We start from the raw sequence: 23392 nt of genomic DNA, 5'->3' as shown, positions 1-23392 counted from the left end.
ATGTTGTCAAGTTAAACTCACGGGTCAAAGCCAAGACTACACAGGCGCATTCCTCTTCATTAACAGGCTGCAGAAGTATGTTCAGCACATACAAAGTCTATCAACATTGCACAATAACAGCAAATACATACCTAGACTTTATAGTGGGCCTGTTTTACACACAGATAGATGCACTGTGTGTGAGAATATTCTGCACCAAATACATATAGAGAGGGTTAAGGCTTTTAGGATAGTTTTATAACTACTGATAACTATGGCACTTTTAGATTTATTTATATTTACCTGCACATGTTTGTTGTTGTGTTGTGATTGTGGATTTTATGTGAGGTGATAGATATCTTGAATTTCCCCCATTGGGATGAATAAAGTATCTGCTATTCTATTCTATTCTATTCTGTTCTATTCTATTCTATGAAGTAACTTTAACTCTGTACAACCAGCAGAACCTGCCAAACTACAACCTCAAGTCTCCAAATAAAATAAAGTATCAGTAAAAGATTAGATTAGATTAGATTACATTAGATTACATTAGATGAAACTTTGTTGATCCCATATTTCACTGCTCAAAGCAACAACAGGATAAAGTGTAAGAAAATGTGCATGCATAAAGTAATGCAAAAAAAAAAAAAAAGAAAAAAGAAAAACTAATAATAATCCTAATCCTAATAATAAGTACTGAAACTCTATGGGCTGTATAGATATTTATACAAGAAGTCCAACTGCAGTATGTCAGACACGTTTGAAGCCACATAAACATATTTATTTATATTTACCTGCACAAGTTTGTTGTAGCGTTGTGATTGTGGATTTTATGTGAGGTGATAGATATCTTGAATTTCCCCCATTGGGATGAATAAAGTATCTGCTATTCTATTCTATTCTATTCTATGAAGCAACTTTAACTCTGTACAACCAGCAGAACCTGCCAAACTACAACCTCAAGTCTCCAAATAAAATAAAGTATCAGTAAAAGATTAGATTACATTACATTACATTACATTACATTACATTAGATGAAACTTTGTTGAGCCCATATTTCACTGCTCAAAGCAACAACAGGATAAAGTACAAGAAAATGTGCATGCATAAAGTAATGCAAAAAAAAAAAAAAAACTAATAATAATCATAATCCTAATAATAAGTACTAAAACTCTATGGGCTGTATAGATATTTACATAAGAAGTCCAACTGCAGTATGTCAAACAGGTTTGAAGCCACATAAACATATTTATTCATATTTACCTGCACAAGTTTGTTGTCGTGTTGTGATTGTGGATTTTATGTGAGGTGATAGATATCTTGAATTTCCCCCATTGGGATGAATAAAGTATCTGCAATTCTATTCTATTCTATTCTATTCTTTTCTATGAAGCAACTTTAACTCTGTACAACCAGCAGAACCTGTCAAAGTACAACCTCAAGTCTCCAAATAAAATAAAGTATCAGAAAGATTATATTATATTATATTACATTATATTATATTAGATTAGATTAGATTAGATTAGATTAGATTAGATTAGATTAGATTAGATGAGACTTTGTTGAGCCCATATTTCACTGCTCAAAGCAACAACAGGATAAAGTGTAAGAAAATGTGCATGCATAAAGTAATGCAAAAAATAACAATAATAATAATAATCCTAACCCTAAAAATAAGTACTAAAACTCTATGGGCTATGTAGATATTTCCATAAGAAGTCCAACTGCAGTGTGTCAGACAGGTTTGAAGCCACATGAACACCCACATTAAAGTTGCACTGACCTTCTGGGGCTTCCTCGGTCTCCCCGGTCTCCTCTTCGGTGTCTCGGCGGCCCCTGCGGGCTCCTGGGACCCGGAGCTGCCTCCTGCCTCGTCCCCGCGTCCGCTCATGGCTCCGTGCGCTGCGGCTCCTCCGCCCTCCGGTTAACACCAAATGTCCAAAAAAAAAAAAAAAAAAAAAAAAAAAAAAACCTGACTAGAAATGAAACTAGTAGAAGTACAGGAGCCGGTGGGCAGGCTTCAGCCGTCTGCAGGTCTGGACTGAAGGTGCGTCTTCCAACAAACCCGAGTTTTTCGAGTGTTCACCGGGGACTGCGGAGTCCGAGAAGCCGGGAAGGTCCCACTCAAACTCGGCTACAGCTCAGCGCAGCTCCGGGCAGGACCGTCACAAGAACCGCATCCACATCCACGCTCCATTCAATTCATGAAGATTAAGTCTAGAAAAAAAGAAAAAAAGAAAAAAAGAAAAAAGGGAGAGGAGGAGGGGGGGGGGGGGGGGCAAGAAATCACCTCTCCCGTGGGTGGATAACACGGGAGGGGGAGGGAGAGAGGGAGGGGAGGGGGAGGGGGAGGGGCTGAACGGGGGCCAGAGAAAACACACAGGAGACGGAATCCTGGCACTGGTCCAGACATGGCAGGCTGCGTTTATTAATTAAATTCACCTTTTCACATGTTTGAATGGGATCTGCTGCTTTACTGAACAGGAACTCAGATATGGACACTTTACCAACACACTCACTGCACTACTCACTGTTTCAGTCTGGTTCATTTTCCTGCATAATTTCTGTCTTTTCCATTCACATTCAGAAACCAATGAGTGGAGACTGTATGAATGAATGAGTGAATGAATGGATGGATGGATGGATGGATGAATGCAGAGAAAGAAATTCCACCCTGTAAAAGTAAAATCTCCCACTACAGCCTATAAGAATCCAAAAGCTGTTTTTTTTTCTGTTCAAACACAGTGGAAGAAATAAGTTTTTAGACACCCCATGCATTTCAGAATCAGGATCATCTTTATTTGCCAAGTATGTAAACACACACAAGTAATTTTTTTGCTTCTTAGATGTTGTCTCTCTGGTAAATTATAAATACAAGATGCAATTAAAAAAAAATAAATAAAATTAAAAAATTAAAAAAAAGTGTAAGAAAAGTAAAATAACAATAAAGAAACTCAATAGACATATAAAAATGGCACACTATCAACTTCTGTACAGTTTAGTGCCTACATTATGCTCCAAATTCTGCATTTGTGATACACTGAATTAACCCCTTAAGGACCCAGCACTACTTTTGTGTCAGTTCCCAAATGAATTTTTCTCTATATTTAACCTTTCTTAAGTGGTTTATCACCATTTATTATAACAGTATCCTCTGTATTTTGCTTTTTTTTTTCAATGAAAATCAGGTATTTTTCTATATTTAATTTACTGATCATGTAGATCACAGGTGCCAAACATGCGGCCCAGGGGCCAAATCCGGCCCGCCAAAGGGTCCAATCCGGCCCGCGGGATGAATTTGTGAAATGCAAAAAATTACACTGAAGATATTAACAATCAATGGTGTCAGAATCATTTTAATTCAGGTTCCACATACAGACACATACAGTCCAATTACATTTCAAGTGGGTCAGAACCAGTAAAATATTATCATAATAACCTATAAATAATGACAACCCCAAATTTTCTCTTTGTTTTTTTGGTGTAAAGAAGTAAAATTACATGAAAATGTTTACATTACCACACTGTACTTTTACAAAAAATGTGAATAACCTGAACAAATATGAACAAATGGAAATGTCTTAAGAAAAGTAAATGCAATTTTACCAATATTCTGCCTGTTACTAAAGGTTTTGTGCGATTGTAAATGCACATGTGTAAGTGATAAACGGATAAAACGAGGCAGAATATTGGTAAAATTGCATGTGTTTTTCTTAAGACAATTCAAGTTGTTCATGTTATTCAGACTTTTAAGAAAACTTTGTAGACGTAAACCTGATTATATTATAATTTTCCTTTTTTCACTACTGGTCTGGCCCACTTGAGATCAAATTGGGCTGAATGTGGCCCCTGAACTGAAATGAGTTTGACACCCATGATGTAGATGTTCATGAAAGCTCAAATTAAAGTTGAGGATGTCAAAAACTGTGAAAACTGAAGTAAAAGTGACTTTTTCAGCAAATAAATAAATAACGGAACATAAACCATTACATTATATTAGTTATGTTGTGTTGTAACATATTAAATGACACTGGAATGTTAATTTACACAAAATTATACCATGTTACATTAAGTTAAATTACATATTATTTAACTTATATTGTGTTATATTTCACTAGGTTATGTTAAATTATGGAATGTTATGTTAAATGAAATCCCACTTTTTGTATTAACCCATAAAGACCCAGTGTTACTTTTATGGCACTTCCCAAATTCATTTGTCTCTAGATTTCACCTTTCTTAAACATTTATCACCATTTATTATAATATTATCCTCTGTATTTTGGGTTTTTTCAAAGACAATCATGTATTTTTCTAGATTTAATTCACTGATCATGAAGATGTTCATAAAAGCTCAGACTAAAGTTGAAGGTTACTATATCAGAAACAGAGAAAACTGAAGAAAAAGTCATTTTACAGAAAACATATCATTAACTAACATAAAAAGAAGCATCTCCATCCACTGTCATTGATCCAACTCCATGGGTTTTACTGGTGAATCCATGTTGTAGAAGATGACGGTGTTTCCATGTTCACTACTGAGCCTCTGAACGTCCAAATGGGTCATATCTGATGACCATGAAAAGACAAAAAACTGTATTTTACCTGAATTATTTACATGTATTGATAGAATTAGTGGATCAAAGGGTATTAAACCGTTTAAATCAGTAGATGGTTTTGGTTGCTGCTGGCTCTTTGGGTCTTTATGGGTTAAGAATCACTCTTAAGTTATTGAACTCTGCCAATTATTGCTCTATTTTCCAAACCCACACGTTTGCTTCTGCACATGCTCAGTTCCATCAAGGTCCAAACCGAATGCTTCAGCAAAATAATGAAACACATCCAGGACATGACATGTTGAAACTTTCAAGAATTTAGTTTGTTATTTTTTTCGTGTTAACAATAAACCAAAAACGTGCATTTGTTCGTGTCTGTCTGATGCAGCCACACCTTCTGAAACACAAAACAGAAAGAATCCACAAATATTTCATGATAATATTTGAGATTGTATAAAACTTTTTTCCACTACTGTGTGTGAATTCTTCACAGCTTTTTCTGAATCTTAGTCATCATTTAAGAGGCCCATAGCATATAAGGCTATAAGTGTTATCCATGGCTATGTTGAAAATAAATGATGTTGATAAACTTTATTTCAAAAACATAACGAACAAAGTCATTAAAGTAAACAAAAAGAAAAGAAAACAAAAAAAAATACAGATTTCAACAGAACACTCCGGACACAGAAAACAATGAGTCAAGACCAAACAAAACACCACATAAATGTAAAATCATTTCAGTGTAGCACATTAAAAAAAAACTTTGTACGTGAATACAGTCGACAATATTAGGACAATTTTTAATCCTCAAAAGAAAACAGAGCAAAGCAGGTCTATAAAGCAACTGTTTCCACTACACTCTTTCTTTTTCATACCTCTGAAAAAGAAAGTTTTTTCATACATTTTCTCAAATAGAATGATAGTTTTACTGTATTTGATATTGTCTTTCATATCATTCAATAAAACCACTCCACAGTGAGAAATGCACATATTTTTTAGAGGTTTGTTGTCCCATATTTCTTCTGTAGTTATATCATATTTCTGTATATTTGTTGGAAGTAAATTACTTCACACTTTGTTTTACATTCCACCAGATTCCTGAACTCAAATATATGTGGCAATAAGTATATTTTATTGGTATGTTCCAGATATCCTGTATTGTATATTATCTGTATGTGTTTTGTTTTTGTTTTTTTAATGTACATAATGGTTGTAGCTTGGTGTTGCAGGTATTGCCCCATACTCTACACAGCGGCCAGGGGCGCCTCCAGGGGTTTGGGGCCTTGTGCAAACTATCACTTTTGGCCCCCCCACTTCAATGTCACAAACTATGCAGAGCCTATAAATGTAACACTGTGCAGGCATGGATCAATATTCTGCTTACCATGGAGTTCAGGATTTCATGCAAGATTGATGACAGAGGTGCAAGACATCTTTTACATTTTAATCTGTTTTTATTGTTGTTTTTTATTTTATTTTATTTTTTTTACATTGATATACAAATACAAAAAAATATATAGTTTTACTTTTTGGATGGAAGTAAGTCTCTCAAATGCTTCTTCCTCATCATCTGTATGTCTGGACTGACTGGATTTTATTCTTTTTTTTTTTTTTTCCAAAAACAAAGCACAACTAATGCAAAGAACAAGGTTGTTTATCAGTACCTTGTGAAGCAAATATTCTTTTATGGTGACTTTGACTAATGTTCTATTGTTTTCTAGAGCTCTGACAATAGCTCATGTGGTGAATTTCATTGGTAACCAGTATGCACCACTAAATGAATCCAACTTTTCATTTGTTTGTTATATATTCTTTTAAAAAAGAAGAAGAAGAAGAAGAAGAAGAAGAAGAAGAAGAAGAAGAAGAAGAAGAAGCTACAGGTGGTGTAGACATGTTGTGTTTCTATAGTAGAAATAAAACATTTTATGTTTAGTGGAGGCATTTGCAGAAGAGTACAGTCAAATATTAGAGCCACAAGAATGTTGGTATTTAAAAAGTTCATTTCAGTCCATATTAATATATAGAACAATATATCTTTCAAGTTTAATGATTGATATTTATTGTGTCAAACTATTCTTAACAGTAAGAACATGACACACATTTACCAAACAGCAGGAAATCTAACAAAATTACAGCTGAAGGATTCAAAAGAATTAACCTGAAAAGAAGATGGTTCATATTTTCACATTAGAAAATGCAAAATGTGAGTAGAATTAAATGAAAGTATAAAACACTGAATTATTTAGGTGTTTATTAAGCCCTTTAATTACATCCAGTTCTCGGGTGCATTATATGTTTAACCTCCTGAGACCCAGGAAAGTACAAGTGTAGGCTTTTTTTAATTAAATAATCGCCTATATTGGAAACATCATGATGCAACAGTTTTTTCAGATGCAGTTTGAAAGATTTTTATGGAATGTCCCTTGCAGTGGGCAGTTCTCTCTCTCCCTTTTTTTTTTTTTTTTTTTTTTTTTTTTTTTTTTTCTAATATATATGACGTTGTGAAACTCTTGTCCACAAACATGGAAAACCCATAGCTGGGTCTTAGGAGGTTAAATGTGGACCACAGTTATTATTTAGATCAGACAATGTGGGCCTTTCACATTTCTGTGGCCACTGTAGGGGAGGGTCAGTAGAGGCAGTTTGTATCTTCACCACCAGGTGTCACTAAATATCAAACACTTAACTCTTGAAATATATGAAAAATTTTAATATATGTTCTATATTATATTGACTGTTACATCAACATTTAGTTTAGAACAAAATTAAAATTGTGTATTCATTGATGTAAAGATGTATTTCATTCTGTTGCCCATCAGTGGTCAGTGGTGTCATATCATCTTTATTAAATTCATTTTACTTGGACAATAATGACATGGCATAATGTGCGTGTACTGTACGTCACTAAATATGTTATGAATAAGTTTGAGAAATAATTACCAAACTAATAATAATAATAATAATAATAATAATAATAATAATAATAATAACAAGTGTTCAGAGAATGCAAACCTCTGCCAAGCACACCGAACAGTGTGCATGTGTGGATCGACTATTTCTTTTTAAATTAAACAGTTTCAAGGTTGTTCCATACAGCAGAAAAAGTTGAAGCTTGGTACCAGTCATGTGTATGTCAAATTATATTCAATTCCAATCAATATTTGTTGAGTTATAATGAAAAATGTGTGGTAAATGGGATTTTCAATGTTAAATTGAAATGTCCACAGAGTCCACATTCCACAGTGGATGTGGACAATTTTGTGCCAGATACAAGATACTGTTATAAGGTACGGGTGCATCAAATTGGAGGCTAATCAGAGTCATTTTGAATTTTTTACGAATTTTCGAAAATTGCTCAATGATGAGAGATAGGAAAATTTGAGATTTTGTGACCTGGCTGTGACCTTGAACTTTGGCCTACTTGGCCCAAAATTTAATGGGCTCGTCCCAGGGCCTAGGCCTGTCTGTGGGTAAAATTTGGTAAAGATGGTTGGAATAGTTTTCCCGTAAAGCTGCTAACAATCAAACAAACAAACAAACAAACACACAAAGCAAAGTGATCACAGTACCTCCTGGCGGAGGTAATAATAATAATAATAATTATTATTATTATTATTATTATTATTATTATTATTATTATTATTATTATTATTATTATTATTATTATTATTATTATCAGAATAATTATCAGAATTGACAAGAAATACTGTATTTTTAATAAGTTGTCTCTTAATGAAGTGCTCATACACGTAGATATAGATATGCATATGTAGAATCCATGACTCCAACCAAATTATACTAATACTCAAAATGATCAAATTGTCACGTTTCATAATATCTACGGTACATCATAAAGAGGGCAAAACCTGCTTAGTGTTAAATAGATCAGGCAGAATATTTTTGAAAATGAAATCCATTTAAAAACCCTGAGATTTAAAAAAAACTTTTAATAAATGTGAGATTTGTTTCCAAAATTTCCATGGAAATAGTCCAAAGCACACTGCTGCCCATACAGTTGGAATCATTTAGTTTTCAGACACATTCCTCTTTATATTTCTCTTCATACACATCAGTCATCACCTTTGACCTGGTGTAATGATTACATACTGAATCCCAGTTGCACTCTATCTATCAAGAATATCTCACATTGTCACAGTCGTTTCATGAGTAGAGTACATGTGTAGAGAACATTCCTGTAATGCTCCCTGGGGTTTCTCTTTGTTAATTTTTCAACAACCATCAGAATTGTTTGCTAAGTAGTTTTACGCTGCCGTTCCCTTCTCTTCCATTTTCCAAGCTGTACACTTCTCAAACTTGCAAAGGCATATTTTAAACAGCCGACATCCAAAGTTTCCAGTTTCCAGTGACACCAAACATGCTTTGCCACATTTTGGAGCATGTATGTAAATGCACAGGCATGTTGAATATTTCCCTTTGATGGAATTGTGCGGCAATAAAAAAAAAAAAAAAGTGTGGGTCTTTGAAGCGCTCTGCTGTGGACGTGGAGTGAGATCACTTACACAAGAACAACAGACACAAAGAATAAGTGCCTTACGTTTAGGACCTTTCCCACGATCCTGCAGGCTGTGCTCCACGCTCTCCCTACCTAACTGTGGCCGCTGAAAGAAAAGGTAGCTTTATGCTCAGTGAATGTAATCCACATTCTGAGCTTTTTTTTTTTTTTTCTTTTTTTTTATAACTGAACAGAAACATCAACAAAATGCTCACTGTTTTGTTTTCAACACTTCCAGCGATGTTTATTTTTTGTAACTTCTCTGTCAAACACAGTGGATTCACTGAGAGAAAGTTGTGGTTTATTCCTGAGCTGGTATTCACTTCATTCATAAAAACCAGCTCTCAGACCCCCAAAGAAGGGTTTCTTTGCAGAGCCCTCCCCTACAGACAGAGTGGCGTCAGCATCAAACCAATACAATCAATGGCTGCACAGATCCATTACCTACAGGGTGGTTTCATGCACATGCCTCTGCTGGAGCGGCTGTGTGTAAGCCAGCTGAGGCACAATGAAATAAGGAAATAGATGTTTATGAACTTAAATGTGTGCTTTGTGTGTGTGTTGCAGAGTGGAGTGAATATTCATTTCAGCAGCAGGGACACACACAGTCCTATACTGCACAAGCCAGTGACCTTTCACTGGTATTGGCTGAGCCGCTGCTGTGAATCACGTAAATACAACCTATTTGTATTTTACATTTTATTTTCACTCATTACACTGGCATAAAGTACAACCTCTTCCAAACAGTACTTGAACTAAAAAGTTTTTAAAAACTGCAAAATCTTCTGGAACATTTCTATTCAGATGTGTGTTTTTATAATAATCTAAGCTACTGTGCTGCTCTATGTGGCCTTGACTCTCCTTAATATATTCCACATTTTGCATTTAACATAATTATTTTTACTTAAAAAAAACAACAAAAAAAAACAAAAAACATTTTGCTCATTATTTCATATTTAAGCGACATATTACAGTTCTCCTTGTGTTTGTATAGGGATAATTTGAGTCTCTGGATAATGTGAGCTGCGCATGTGTAGAAGCATTTGTCTCTGTCGGCCATCTTTTATGACTCACTATGGCAACATCGACAGGACAAAACACCGTTGTATGAGTCAAATTATGTAAAAGAACAGAGATTTGACTTTACCTTCGAGGAGTAGCCTACTTTTAGTTTCTTTCACCGAGAGCCGATCCGGCTGATAAACATTTTGATCTAAATCTGGAGAAAACTGATCGGTGGAGGGTAACCGCAGCTCTATGCCAATTATTTGTCCCAGCGTTGTTGCCGTAGCAAGTCATAAGAGATGGCCGACAGAGATAAATGTTTCTACGCAAGTGCGACTCATATCATCCGGACACTCAAATTGAACTGAATTGAACTGTCATTTAGAAGACAGTAGTTTGTGATTTGAGGGTCGCCATGTTCTGAAGCTGAAGTGACTATATTTGGACACTAGGGCAGAGCTAGGGAAGTGCAGATGACTGCATTTATGCTAATGTGTTTTTAATGATGAGAACAACAGACATCAGAGCCAGGTAGAGTCACCAGTATATTTATTAAATATAATTTTTTTTTTAAATTAATCCACAATGACTTTATTAACATTTAATATTTTGTTATTTGTAGAGATGAGTTCAGTGTGACCATATTTGGATAAAAGGGATCAGAGGTCAGCTAATGCTAAGCACTAGCTTCCTGACTCAGTAAAACAGTAAAGTTCATCATCTACTGTGTTACAAAGTCATGTCACAGTCCTATTAGTGGAACCTGTTACCCACAACTACAGTCAAACTGTCTGTCAGGGAAAACTGTGTGCTATTAAATAAACTCAAATCTTCAGAAGTCCATATAGACCTGTCAATCAAAGCCAGACACAGCTAACATAACACTTTTTGTCTGGTCTGAGATCTTATTAACCATGGAAAAAAATGTGATGGACCTACAGATCACTAATAAGATGTTATAAGCAAAGGAAATGAAATGAAAAAAAAAAAGGACTTAAGTGAGGTTGGACTTTTTGGAGTCAAACCCAGTGGTCATTTGTGGTATTACAACTTCAAAATACTCACTCTTTTTCTTCAGGTCAAGGTCCTTGCTCTTTGAGCAGACTAGAGGCTGTGAAAAAAAATATGCCAGTAAATCTAAACTGCATCCTTAACATAGTCATCTGTGTAAACGTTGGAAACTGACCTACTCTGTCATTTACATACACAAGTGTATTGACAGTTTAATAACACTATCATCAAAAACAGCTCATAGTGTAAACTGAGTTGGCAGATCTTTAGGCAGGACAAAAATTTGTATTCATCTACAAAAAAAAAAAAAAAAAAAATTTTTCCACTTTGAAATGAACTCCATTTAATTATTCTGTTGAAACACAATGGGTACCATTTAGCACAATATGAATATCATTTCTGTGAGACAGGGTCGACTATTGTGTGTATATTAAAGCATCATGAGCCATAGAGCTCCATTGTTTCCTACAAATTATTAAAAACACATCAGCCACATTAAAGGTTGCATGTTCCATGGTTCATTACACTAGTTTAGTACTTTATTTGGACTCAGTTCTATTGTGCTGCTGCCGGAAATTTTTGCAGAATAAATTATTCTTTTTCAGAACAATATACATATGTATCTGAAGATTCACTTCACTCTTAGGAATCAATAAGCACAGTCAGGGTCATGAAGCTGGAAAGTATTGATTGAGCCATACATACAATAATGATTTCATAGCAAATTAAGTACTTGGACATTGTTGTAGTTTACATATATTCGTTGAAATAATCATTACTGCATTTTAAAACACATTCTTTGTCTGAAGGATAACTTTCCCTTTCCTGTGTTGTGCTTTTGGTAAAAGCAGGAGGAGGAATTGTCCACAGAACACAAGATCTGACTTTGACCGCAGCCTTTTTTGCCACCCAAAGTCAGTCTGAACTGTTTTCCCTCCAGATATGTTCCTCCCAGGCCCACAAAGCAGCAGCACATATGTGATGCATTTATGGTGCACAGTCTGAGGGGCCCTCTGCCAGACACTTCAGACTGTTTAAGTATTTCTATTTCTATCTACTCTCAGATCACATTATTTTCCAACAGATTTTAGGAGCAATGAACCACACTGGTGTCCTTAAGCCAATTAAATATAGCAGCCACAGTTTCCTTCTCCTCCTGCTCACTCCTTCCTGGATAACTTTTAACTCTTCCAGTCGTCTTACACCTCAAATCCTGAGTGAGGTTATAGTAGACGGAGGTAGTGTTCATCCATCTATTAGAGAGGAAATGAACAAATGAAATATAGAAATAAGGAGGAGGTAGAATGAGCCATCCAGATGTGTGTGTGTGTGTGTGTGTGTGTGTGTGTGTGTGTGTACAGGATGTCAGAGGCGTTACTCACTTTATCTGTCTTCTATTGTCGCTACAGTTAAAAAATACATATGTATAAACTATTGTGGTTCTGGAGCTGCCCATGGAATGAAAATTAGAATAGGTAAAAGTCACAACATGTGGAAGAAACCTGAATATATATAAAATGAAAGTCAGAATACCAGGAATAAAAGTTGGATCAATCAAAATCTAAATAAATGGAATGACAGTTGGAATGTATGGAATCAAGGCTAATATACATAGATGGAAATAAGTGGCACAGAAGTTGCAATATGTGGAATGGAAAGTCGTCAAATATGGAATGAAAGTCCAAGTATATGGAATGGAATGACAGTTGGAATGTATTGAATGAGTACGTGGATGGAAAGAGGGCACATGTGGAATGAAAGTCAGAGAATGAGGAATAACACTTGAATATATGGAGGAAAGTCATAAAATATGGAATGGAAGTTGGAAAATGTTGAATGCAAATCGGAATATGAGGAATAAAACTTCAATCTATGGAGCAAAAGCCATAAAATGTGGAATGGAAGTTGGAAAATGTTGACTGCAAGTCAGAACATGGGCAATAAAACTTCAATATGTGGAGCAAAAGTCGTAAAATGTGGAATGGAAGTTGGAAAATGTTGAATGCAAGTTGTAATATGAGGAATAAACTTCAATATGTGTAGCAAAAGTTGTAAAATGTGGAATGGAAGTTGGAAAATGTTGAACGTAAGTTGTAATATGAGGAAAAAACTTCAACATGTGGACCAAAAGTCATAAAATGTGGAATGGAAGTTGGGAAATGTTGAATGCAAGTCGGAATATGAGGAATAAAACTTCAATATGTGGAGCAAAAGTCATAAAATATTGAATGGAAGCTGAAATATGCGGATTAAAATTTTAAGTATATTGAATGAAACTTACCATGTGGACTGAAAATCAAGATATGAGGAAGTAAACTTGAATATATGAAGTAAAAGTCATAAAATTTGTAACAAAAGTAAGAATATGTGGGGGGAAAAAGTTGTAATATGAGGAATGAAACTTCAATATATGGAGAAAAAGTCATAAAATATGGAATGGAAGTCAAAGTATGTGGAATGACAGTGGGAACATGTGTGATGTAACTCAAAAAATTAGGTATAAAACTTCAACATATGGAGAAAAAGTCATAAAATGTAGAATGAAAGTTGGAACATGTGGATTAAAAATTTAAACATGTTGAATGAAACTTACCGTGTGGACTGTGAAACGAAGGCCAATATACATAGATGTAAATATTTGGAGTTAAAGTTGAAATATGTGGAAGGGAAAGTCATAAAATATGAAATAAGAAGTGAAAGTATAGGGGATGACAGTTAGAACGTATGAAAGAGTATGTGGATGGAAAGAAGGCATATGTGGAATGAAAGTCAGAATAGGTGGATTGAAAGTTGCACTATGTGGAATGAAACTTAAATATATGGAGCCGAAGTAAGAAAACATGGAATGAAAGTCAAAATAGATGAAATGAAAGTTGGAATGTATGGAATAAAGGTCAGATGGTGTGGATGTAAAGGGGGTATACTTGGAATAAAAGTTGGGATATGAAGAATGAAAGTGAGAATGTGCAATGTAAGTCAGAAAATGAGCAATAAAACTTCAAAATATGGAGCAAAATTCATCAAATGTGGAGTGAAAATTGAAATATGTGGACAGAAAATAAGAGTATGTAGAATGAAACTCAACATGTGGAATGTAAATCAAGATATGAGGAGGTAAACTGAAGTATATGGAGCAAAAGTCATAAAATTTGGAAGAAAAATCACAACATGTTGAAAAAAAAAAAAGAAAAAAATTGTAACATGAGGAATGAAAGTTCAATGTATGAAGCCAAAGTCATAAAATATGAAATAAAAGTCAGAATGTAAACTGGGATATGAGGAAGTCAACTTGAATATATGGAGTAAAAGTCATAAAATATGGAATAAATAGAATTCCACAGAATATATGGATCAAAAGTTGGAATATGTGGAATACAAATTCAACAATATACACTGAAAGTCAGAATCAAAAATGGAAAATATAGAATTAAACTTAAAATGTGTGGAATTACAGCTGGGATATGTGGATTTAAAGCTGAATATGTGGAATTAGACATATTGCTTTTTCCAAAACTAACAAAATGTTGAGAGTCACTGTTTATTGTTTATAACATGTAAATCTATAAATTGTATACTGTGTATCGTATACTCTTGTAATGTATATCGCAGCTAATATGAGTATGTGAATAATTACTTTCAATAACAACATATAAAACGACACAAATCTGTGAATTTCCTTTCTTCACAGTTTTATTACTGGGTTTACCTCTATCTCAGATCCATGTTAGTTTACTATGGCCTCGTAAAACCAGGAAGTGACCCTCTCTAGTTGCACCGTGACCTTTGACCGGAGCAGTTCACATCGTGGCCCGTTGAACAATCCAAATGATTCCCAGTGAATTTAAAGAGAAAAACACCTCCAGTGAGTGTGTCCACCACATTAACTCCAACTGCACAGCAGAAGTGTGTGTGTGTGTGTGTGTGTGTGTGTGTGTGTGTGTGTGTGTGTGTGTGTGTGTGTGTGTGTGTGTGTGTGTGTGTGTGTGTGTGTGACAAGGTTATAATAGTTTTGGATTTTTCATTATAGTTTAGTTTGATTTAGTTTTGACTTTTTTTCTCTAATTCAGTTAGTTTTAATTAGTTTTTAGAGCAGGTTTGCTAGTTTTTATTAGTTTTCGTTATTTTCTAAATGCTTAGTTTTAGTTTAGTTTTAGTTGGTTTTTTTTTTTCTTTTCTCTTCTTCACCATTGAATTCAAATAAATCCCAGACAGGACACTGTTACTTTCTCCCACCTTTAGTCTCCATGTTTCCATGTAGAGAGGAGACCAGAAGACGACTCTAAATCACAAGTGACGAGAAGTGACGGACTGTTAAATATTATATGGTGCCGCTAGCTCAAACTGCTTGAGGGAAATAAATCGATTTCATATCAATCCAACATTGACGAAGACGAAAACGAAAGGAATTTTATCCATAATTTTTATACGTTTTAGTTAATTTTGTAAGCACACAATAGTTTCAGTTAGTTATCGTTTTTTTCTTTTAATTGTAGTTTTTATTTATTTCAGTTAATGAAAATGTTTTTACAGTTCTAGTTTTCGTCATTTCGTTAGTTTTTATTAACGATAATAATCTTGGCGTGTGTGTGTGTGTGTGTGTGTGTGTGTGTGTGTGTGTGTGTGAACCCCAGTGCAGTATTTCTCTTCGACCCTGGATGGCAGAGACAATGTGTGTCTTCTCTCACAAACTGGTGTGTTTACATTCTGCAGGGAAAATATAGAGGAAACTGAAGTACACTGGACGTGCAGCAGAATCCACCCACCACACCCACAAAGGCCAAAGGTCACAGTGCATTATAGCATTCCCTCCTAAAGGGCTCTTTGTCAACAACCTGAGGAGAAAAGGCTGCGAGTCCCCTGAATATGTCTATAAGCGTCAGTCAGCGGTCTGATGTAGACCTGCTCTTTATTTAACCACACACATGATCAGTACAAACACGGATTTATTCATCAGAAGCTACAAACCTTCTACAAAGGTGCAGAACACAGTTATTCTGGGTTTTCTTTCCTGTTTTCAGCCCTCAGTGTGTCATTGTGTTATTACAGGCAGGAGGACAGCTCCATCTGCTGGTCATCAGGCTTCTACACTATGTTCATGGAGTTTCTGCTGCAGCTGTGAATATTTGTACTAACAGTGAAAATCATGGATGTTTAACCCTCTGGTATCCAGGTGCGCCTTTTAGGCACACTTTGCACTTCATGTTAAAAAACTTCATATTATTTTTCACAATTTAAATAAGGTTAGAATTCAAAAGTTGTTCATTTTTGCATGATCTTTAAAATTCTGCCCACCAACTAAATCTGCACATTGTAAACAAAAGAAAATTACCAGACTAGCATCTGTCTTCCAAGTGTGCCTAAAACGCACTATTTCTTCCATTTGAAATGTCTGATTAGGGCTGACCTTGATTTACAAAAATAAAATCAAATTAGAGCAGAAAAATAAATCAATATATAATATTTGATAGTTTGATTTATAGGTGTGCATTTTTGGCACACTTGATGACAGATGCTAGTATTTTTTAACATTTGACCTAGCACCTAAAATAATAATGCAAATTAACCAGTGTTGCTGTTAATCACTGACATATGCCAGGCTGCAAAAATCAAACAATATGTGATCCACTTTTTATGTAGTATGTTGAAAAAAAAAATTTTTTTTTTTGTTTTTTGCATCCAAAAAAATGGTTTGTTTACATTGCAAACAAGGCATTTAAAGGGTTTAAAAATGTGACAGTTATTGAGTATTTGGTATTTTTATTTATGGCTCAAGTTGATGAAATAGAAAAAAGTGTAAAAGAATTAAAAACAAACAGTATGAAATTTTTTTTGACATTATTCCACGAGTGTGCCAAAAAGGCACACTTGGTGCTTAGTAAGGGTCTTGCTGGACGGGATACCACAGGGTGAAGTCATTTTAGTTCAGAGGTCACATACAGCCCAATTTGATCTGATTATTTTACCGGTAAATTAATAGCATAAAAATCTATAAATATAAACTCCACATCTTTCTCTTTGTTTTAAGGTGAAAAAAGTAAAATGAAATTACATCTAATAACCATGTACAACCAGAAAAGTGTGTTTTTAACCCTTTCATGCATGAATTTTGAGAACCTTAATTAAGACTTTTTTTTTCCCTGAGTGTTATTATTCCTCTTTGGGCATGAAAAAAAAACACAGTGATTGAATTTTTTTATGAACCTATTTTTCATGGAATTGCAAAAATGTCCACTCAGCTGGACACCATGAGTTTGATTTTTGAAGCAAAGAAACATGTATTTACTGATATACTGTGTAAAAACTATGAAGTAATTTTTTTTATTGCTGCTAATCTGATGTTTTGTCACATTTTATCATACTCTAATATGGAGATAAAATGCAAACAAAAAAAAAATTTCTTGTTTAAAAAAAACCCTGTTTATTACAGTCTCATTACAATAACAAGAAAGTGATTTACACTCAAACATGTTACTGCAGATCAAGTTTATCAAGAACAGCAAAGTTACAGCAATGCTATGAATTGCAGTGTATGGGATGATGCATAACTGTACACTGTGTTGGCTGATATGGAACTAAAACAATAAAATCCATGAATATACAAGAGAACATCTTTGAATAATTGTCCACTGGAGTGACCACTATGCATGACAGGGTTAACACTATTATGCCTCAGTGTATCATTTACACATGTGCATTAAAACTTACAGCTCACAGTGGATCTACAAAGGCACACAGCTATTACAACTGGCATTATAATGTTCAAATGGGACTAAATTCTCTTAAGACATTTCATATTGTTCATATTTGTTCAGGATATTACCATTTTTTTTTGTCAAAGGACAGTTTGTAAGGATAAACTTTTTCATAATGTAATTTTACTTTTACCGGTCGATGGGTGGGACCTTTCTGTGTGGAGTTTGCATGTTCTCCCTGTGGTTGCATGGGTCCAGGTACTCCGGTTTCCTCCCACCATCCAAAGGCATGCACTGATAGGTTAATTCAGTGGTGTCAAACTCATTTTAGTTCAGGGCCATATTCACCCCAATATGATCTCCAGTGGGCCGGACCAGTAAAATAATACAAGTGAAAAAAGTCACATTACATTATGATAATGTTTACACTTATAACGTTTCCTTAAAAATCTGAATAACATGAACAACTTGAAATGTCTCGAGAAAAGCAAGTGCAATTTTAACAATATTAGGCCTCAGTTTATCATTTACACATGTGCATTACAACTTACATTACTATTACAAATACACAAAAACTTTAGTAACAGGTATAATATTGGTAAAATTGCATTTACTTCTCTTACGACATTTCCGTTTGTTCATATTTTTTCAGGTTATTCACATTTTTGTAAAAGGATAGTTTGTTAATGTACACATTTTCACGTAATTTTACTTTTTTACACTAAAACAAGGATAAAATCTGCCGTTGTCATTATTTACAGGTTATTAGGATACTATTTTACTGGTCTGACCCAATGGAGAGATCTAACTGTTTTATATGTGTGTGTGTATGGAACCTGAATTAAAATGATTTTTACACCATTGATTGATAATTTCTTCAGTGTAATTTTTGTGTTTCACAAATTCACCCTACAGGCCAGACTGGACCCTTTGGATTTGGCCCCATGTTGGCTGCATGTTTGACTCCTGTGGGTTAATTGGCCAACCTAAAATTGCCCATAGGTGTGAATGTGAGAGTGATTGCTTGTTTGTCTCTATATGTCCTGTGATGAACTGCTGACATGTCCAGGGTGTACCCCTCCTTCAGCCACAAGTAGCTGGGATAGGCACCAGCACCCCCCACGACCCTAGTGAGGATAAAGCAGGTTCAGATGATCAATGAATGAAAGAATTTTACTTTTTTTGAATTAAACCAAGGACAACATTTTGACTGATTATTATTTATTAGTGCATTGACCTGTGGGGAACCATGGGTTCTAGATACTGAACTTCATCATTGTCAATACCAAGAGTGTTTTTAAAATCCACACCCCGACCCTGGGGGGCAGTATCCCAGTCCCCCAGCACAGATATTTGTTGTGTATTTACGTGTGTACCGCATTTGTCCAGCAGTCACCGCCAAAGTGTTCATGTGATTCTGGGCATAGCAACGTGATTGCAAGGCTATTGTATTTCAAAATTACTAGTATGTCCCTAAATACTGGTCCTATCAACTTGCTGTTTTTGCTAGTCTCTTTCTTGACCAAAAATACGCAAGCATGCCAAACTGCAGCAGTCAGCCCTTTCTGGATTTTGTGTGATGACCAAGACACACACACACACAGAGTCCACTTCCCTTTTATAAAATAAGATGGGGTATTGTGCTTTTACAGTGTCACCCATAAAGTTGGAATAAAACATGTTTGCCCATTCTTATGATTTAATTGTGACAATGTGATTTTTTTGTTGATAGATAAAGTGTATTTGGGACTCTGTATGTGATCATTACACCAGGTCAAAGGTCATGTGTAGAAATAGGAATTAAAAAAGGATGTATCTGAAAATGAAATTATTCCAACTTTATGGACAACAGGGTATTTTAACCAGTCTGACCCATTTGAGATCACATTGGACTGAATATGGACCCTGAACTAAAATGTGTTTCACACCGTTGACATTTGAAAGTTCATCCCACAGGCCAGATTGGACCCTCTGGCGGGCCAGTTTTGGCCCACAGCACATATGTTTGACAACCCTGGTGTAAATAGTACATCATGATTGCTTTTTCCTATTCTTTGTTACTTTAAATTTAATTATTCTTAGCTGTTGTATTTCCTGTGGTCCTTGCCATGTGTTGCATTTGTGGGTTTCAAACATTATTTTCAGAACAATGAGTTTGTTTGTATTGAAATGTGCTACAGAATTGTAGAATTGTAACCCCTTGTAGACTATTGTGGTGAATTCACATCAATATTCCACTGTTTTTGTAATGAGACTCTGTTCAACACTTTTGGTAAATGTACATATTGTTAGCCTAATAGCATGACTGGATAAGTCATATTTTTTCAGGACATATCCAATGATGCAAAATGAAGCAGTGTTAGGAGACAGCAGTTACAAAGACTTCAAAATTTAACCAAAAATATGACCGTAGAATGTCATGAATGTCATGAATTTCTACTGACTTTGGGATCATTTTGGTTTTGCTTGGATTGTTGACTGGAATAAATGACCAAAATCAGCATCAACAAGTGGTGCCAGGGACAACAAACCCCACCCCTCGCATGTATTGTAGCTTATTTTAGCATCGATCCAGCTGATGTCATCATGTCTATGCATGTGCTGATGTCAGCATATCAACTGCCTCTATATATGTGCCATGTTTGAAATAAATTAAAACAAAATTGATGTTTTTACAGACATTTGAAATTTTGCCCAAGAAAATGGGAGGAAAAAAAAAGATTGAAAAAAATGCATAAAAAATGTGAACTTTGACCTACTTTTCCCAAAATGTAACCACATTTATTCTGGGTCACTGGCAATCTATAAACCCAGTTTGGTATGAATTCAAGCAATAGTTTTGCTGCTAGAGTGTTAACAAACAAACAAACCAAACCAAACCAAAAACAATACCCTTTGCCTCCCCTTTGAGGGGGCGGGGGTAATAAAATAATCTATATACCTGAGACTGGAAAATATGTTTAATTATTATTATGACAATTATGCCTAATGCAGTGGCGGCTGCTTGTCTTTCAGACAGGGGAAGCTCATTGTCGGCTTACATTAAAAAAAATTTGTCAAGTTATTTAAACATATATTTGGCCCTCTGTTCCTTTTTAAGAAAATGCTCAGTGACCTTATCGTACCAAGTAGGCATCTTTTCCAGGGACTGGACCAGTGTCCTCTGAATGTCCAGCAGAGCTGGACTGCTGAGGATTGCCTTGGCCCATTGTGTTGTGGGTGTAAGACTTCAGCCTTTTTAAACAACAGAAGCTCCTTTCACTCCGACCTAGCCGACAGTTTGATTGATTTAACTATCTACAAAATGATTTTAAACTCGAACAAAAAATGATTAAATTATGTAACCGAAACAAGAAAACGCTGAAATTATGTTAAATTGAAACAAGGAAGTCCAATGAGTGTGTTTTATTTACAGTGCAAGAAATGAACGAGTAATTTCGTAGTGGTTTCTCTCTCTCTTTCACAGCAGAATGCGCGGCGGTATTAAACTGAACTGTGTCAGTGAAGGAGCAGATCTGAAAACAGCTGTCAATCAAACGGGATTCAGCCTTTCGACTGATCCTCCAATCAGCACGTGGGATTCTGGCGTCCAGCCCGGCCGAGCTCCGCCCACAGCTCCATTCACCCCCAGAGACGCTGGTGTCCAGGGGCGGGACAACATTGTGGCATTTATCCAATTACCGTCCAGTTTTGAGGCAATGAAAAAAACTGTTCCACTCAGTCCCATTGAAGCCCAGAGACGCCCGCAGTCTACGGACAAATGCACTGAGCAGAGATGTATGAGAAAACAGTGCAACGGGAATGTATGAGAAGTGAACAACATTCAGTCTGATGATTTGTGATAAAGCTGATTCTGAACGAACTCATCTGTGAGATGAACGTGTTCTAACACATTTGTAGTCAATAAAATGTCAACACAACTGTACATATTTAATCATTTAATTTTCGTAATTTTAGGGGAAGCCGAGCTTCCCTTGCAGTCTATGAGAAATCGCCACTGGCCTAATGTCACTAATTTGCATCATAGTTATTATAGATGATATATTAACATTGTTCAATTAATTTAGGGTCTGCATCACAACAACAACATAAATAATGTTTTTTCTGTAATTGTAAATAAATTTAGACAGTAAGGGGTGATAGATTAGGGCAGCGGTAATCAACTGGTGGTCTGCGTTCCACCAAAGCCCCCCACCCATCCTCCAGACAAACCCAGCTGGTGTTTTCTCTGTGTCTAAACGTGCTTTATTAAAGCTGGACGTCGTGAAAGCTCTTGTGAAAACTTTGCAGAAGTTGCCTCCAGGCTCAGACCGCCGCTGCCACTCCACCTCCCTCTTCAATATTTCGCTCTTATCTAAAGCAGACAGGAAACGTTGCTGAGGTCCAACAGCAGCAGCTGCTGGTGGAGATGCTTAGACAAATTTGACTTCAAAGCCGGCAGTCGAGGTGTCTTTCTGTTCACATGCTCCAGGCCTGTCTAAAGCAGCGGATGTTTAACTTTGCACTAATCCACATTAAGAGCGCTCAGGTCACTGGTATCACTTTGGAAAAACTTTCTCCATACATACATATACACACATTCCACTACATTAGACCAGTTGACTTGACTCTGAACTACTTTACCTGAGTAAATATTATAGGATGTGTGTGTTGCTTTTGTCAGAGGTCTTATAGAGTGTCAAACCATGTGAACTGCACAGTCATGTAGGTCACATATGAGCAATGATTCTCAAAAATGAAAACCAAAATAATTCAATAACAGCCCTTTTACTATTATTAATCACACAGATATTCTCAGATATTCCTCATTTAGACACTTGAACTTTTGGATACATTACAGGTTACATTATGTTACTTTCTGAACTTATTTATGTCAAATTACACTATGGTACATTAATTTAAATTATATTGTTGTGTTGCATTATGTAAAATTAAGCTATTTTTCATTATGTTAGTCACGTTGTGTTATTATATATTAAATGACAGTGAAATGTTAATTTACATGAAATTAAACCATGTTACATTAAATTAAATTAAATTACACATTATTTAATGTATATTATGCTATATTTCACCAGGTTATGATAAATTATGTCATGTTGTTACATTAAATGAAATCACACCAGATATCAGCTCTGAAATTAAACTCCTATGAGCTATTTTTGTTGTTATCATTATATTTGTCCAAACAAATGTACCTTTAATTGTACCAGGCATTAAAATGAACAAGAAATTGAAGAAAACAAGAGGTGGTCTAATCATTTTTTTATTGCATATATATTACTTACACATATTAGGGATATAACGATTACTGGTATAACGATAAACCACGGTAAAATTGCAGACGGTTAGTATTACTGTTTAAATTCTAATTATCATGATAACCGTGTTTGATTACCGCACTTTTGGGGGAAAAAACGCCTATGTAAAGATCTGCTTTAATGTTAAATATTTGAGCATAGTTTTAATTTATTACAATTTTGATTTTCTATACCTAATATTTGGAACCAATATTCACTTTTAAAGTCTTTGAAAAGGTTTGTTAAGCATCTTTGTCTTATTTATGCAATAAATTATATATGTTTTTCAAATTGGATTTTACATATATTTTTGTTTTGTTTTTTTTCTTTTTGTGT

The sequence above is a fragment of the Sphaeramia orbicularis genome, chromosome 12 (genome assembly GCF_902148855.1).
Source record: "Sphaeramia orbicularis chromosome 12, fSphaOr1.1, whole genome shotgun sequence".
NCBI lineage: Eukaryota > Metazoa > Chordata > Actinopteri > Kurtiformes > Apogonidae > Sphaeramia > Sphaeramia orbicularis.
This window is presented reverse-complemented; position numbering follows the sequence as displayed.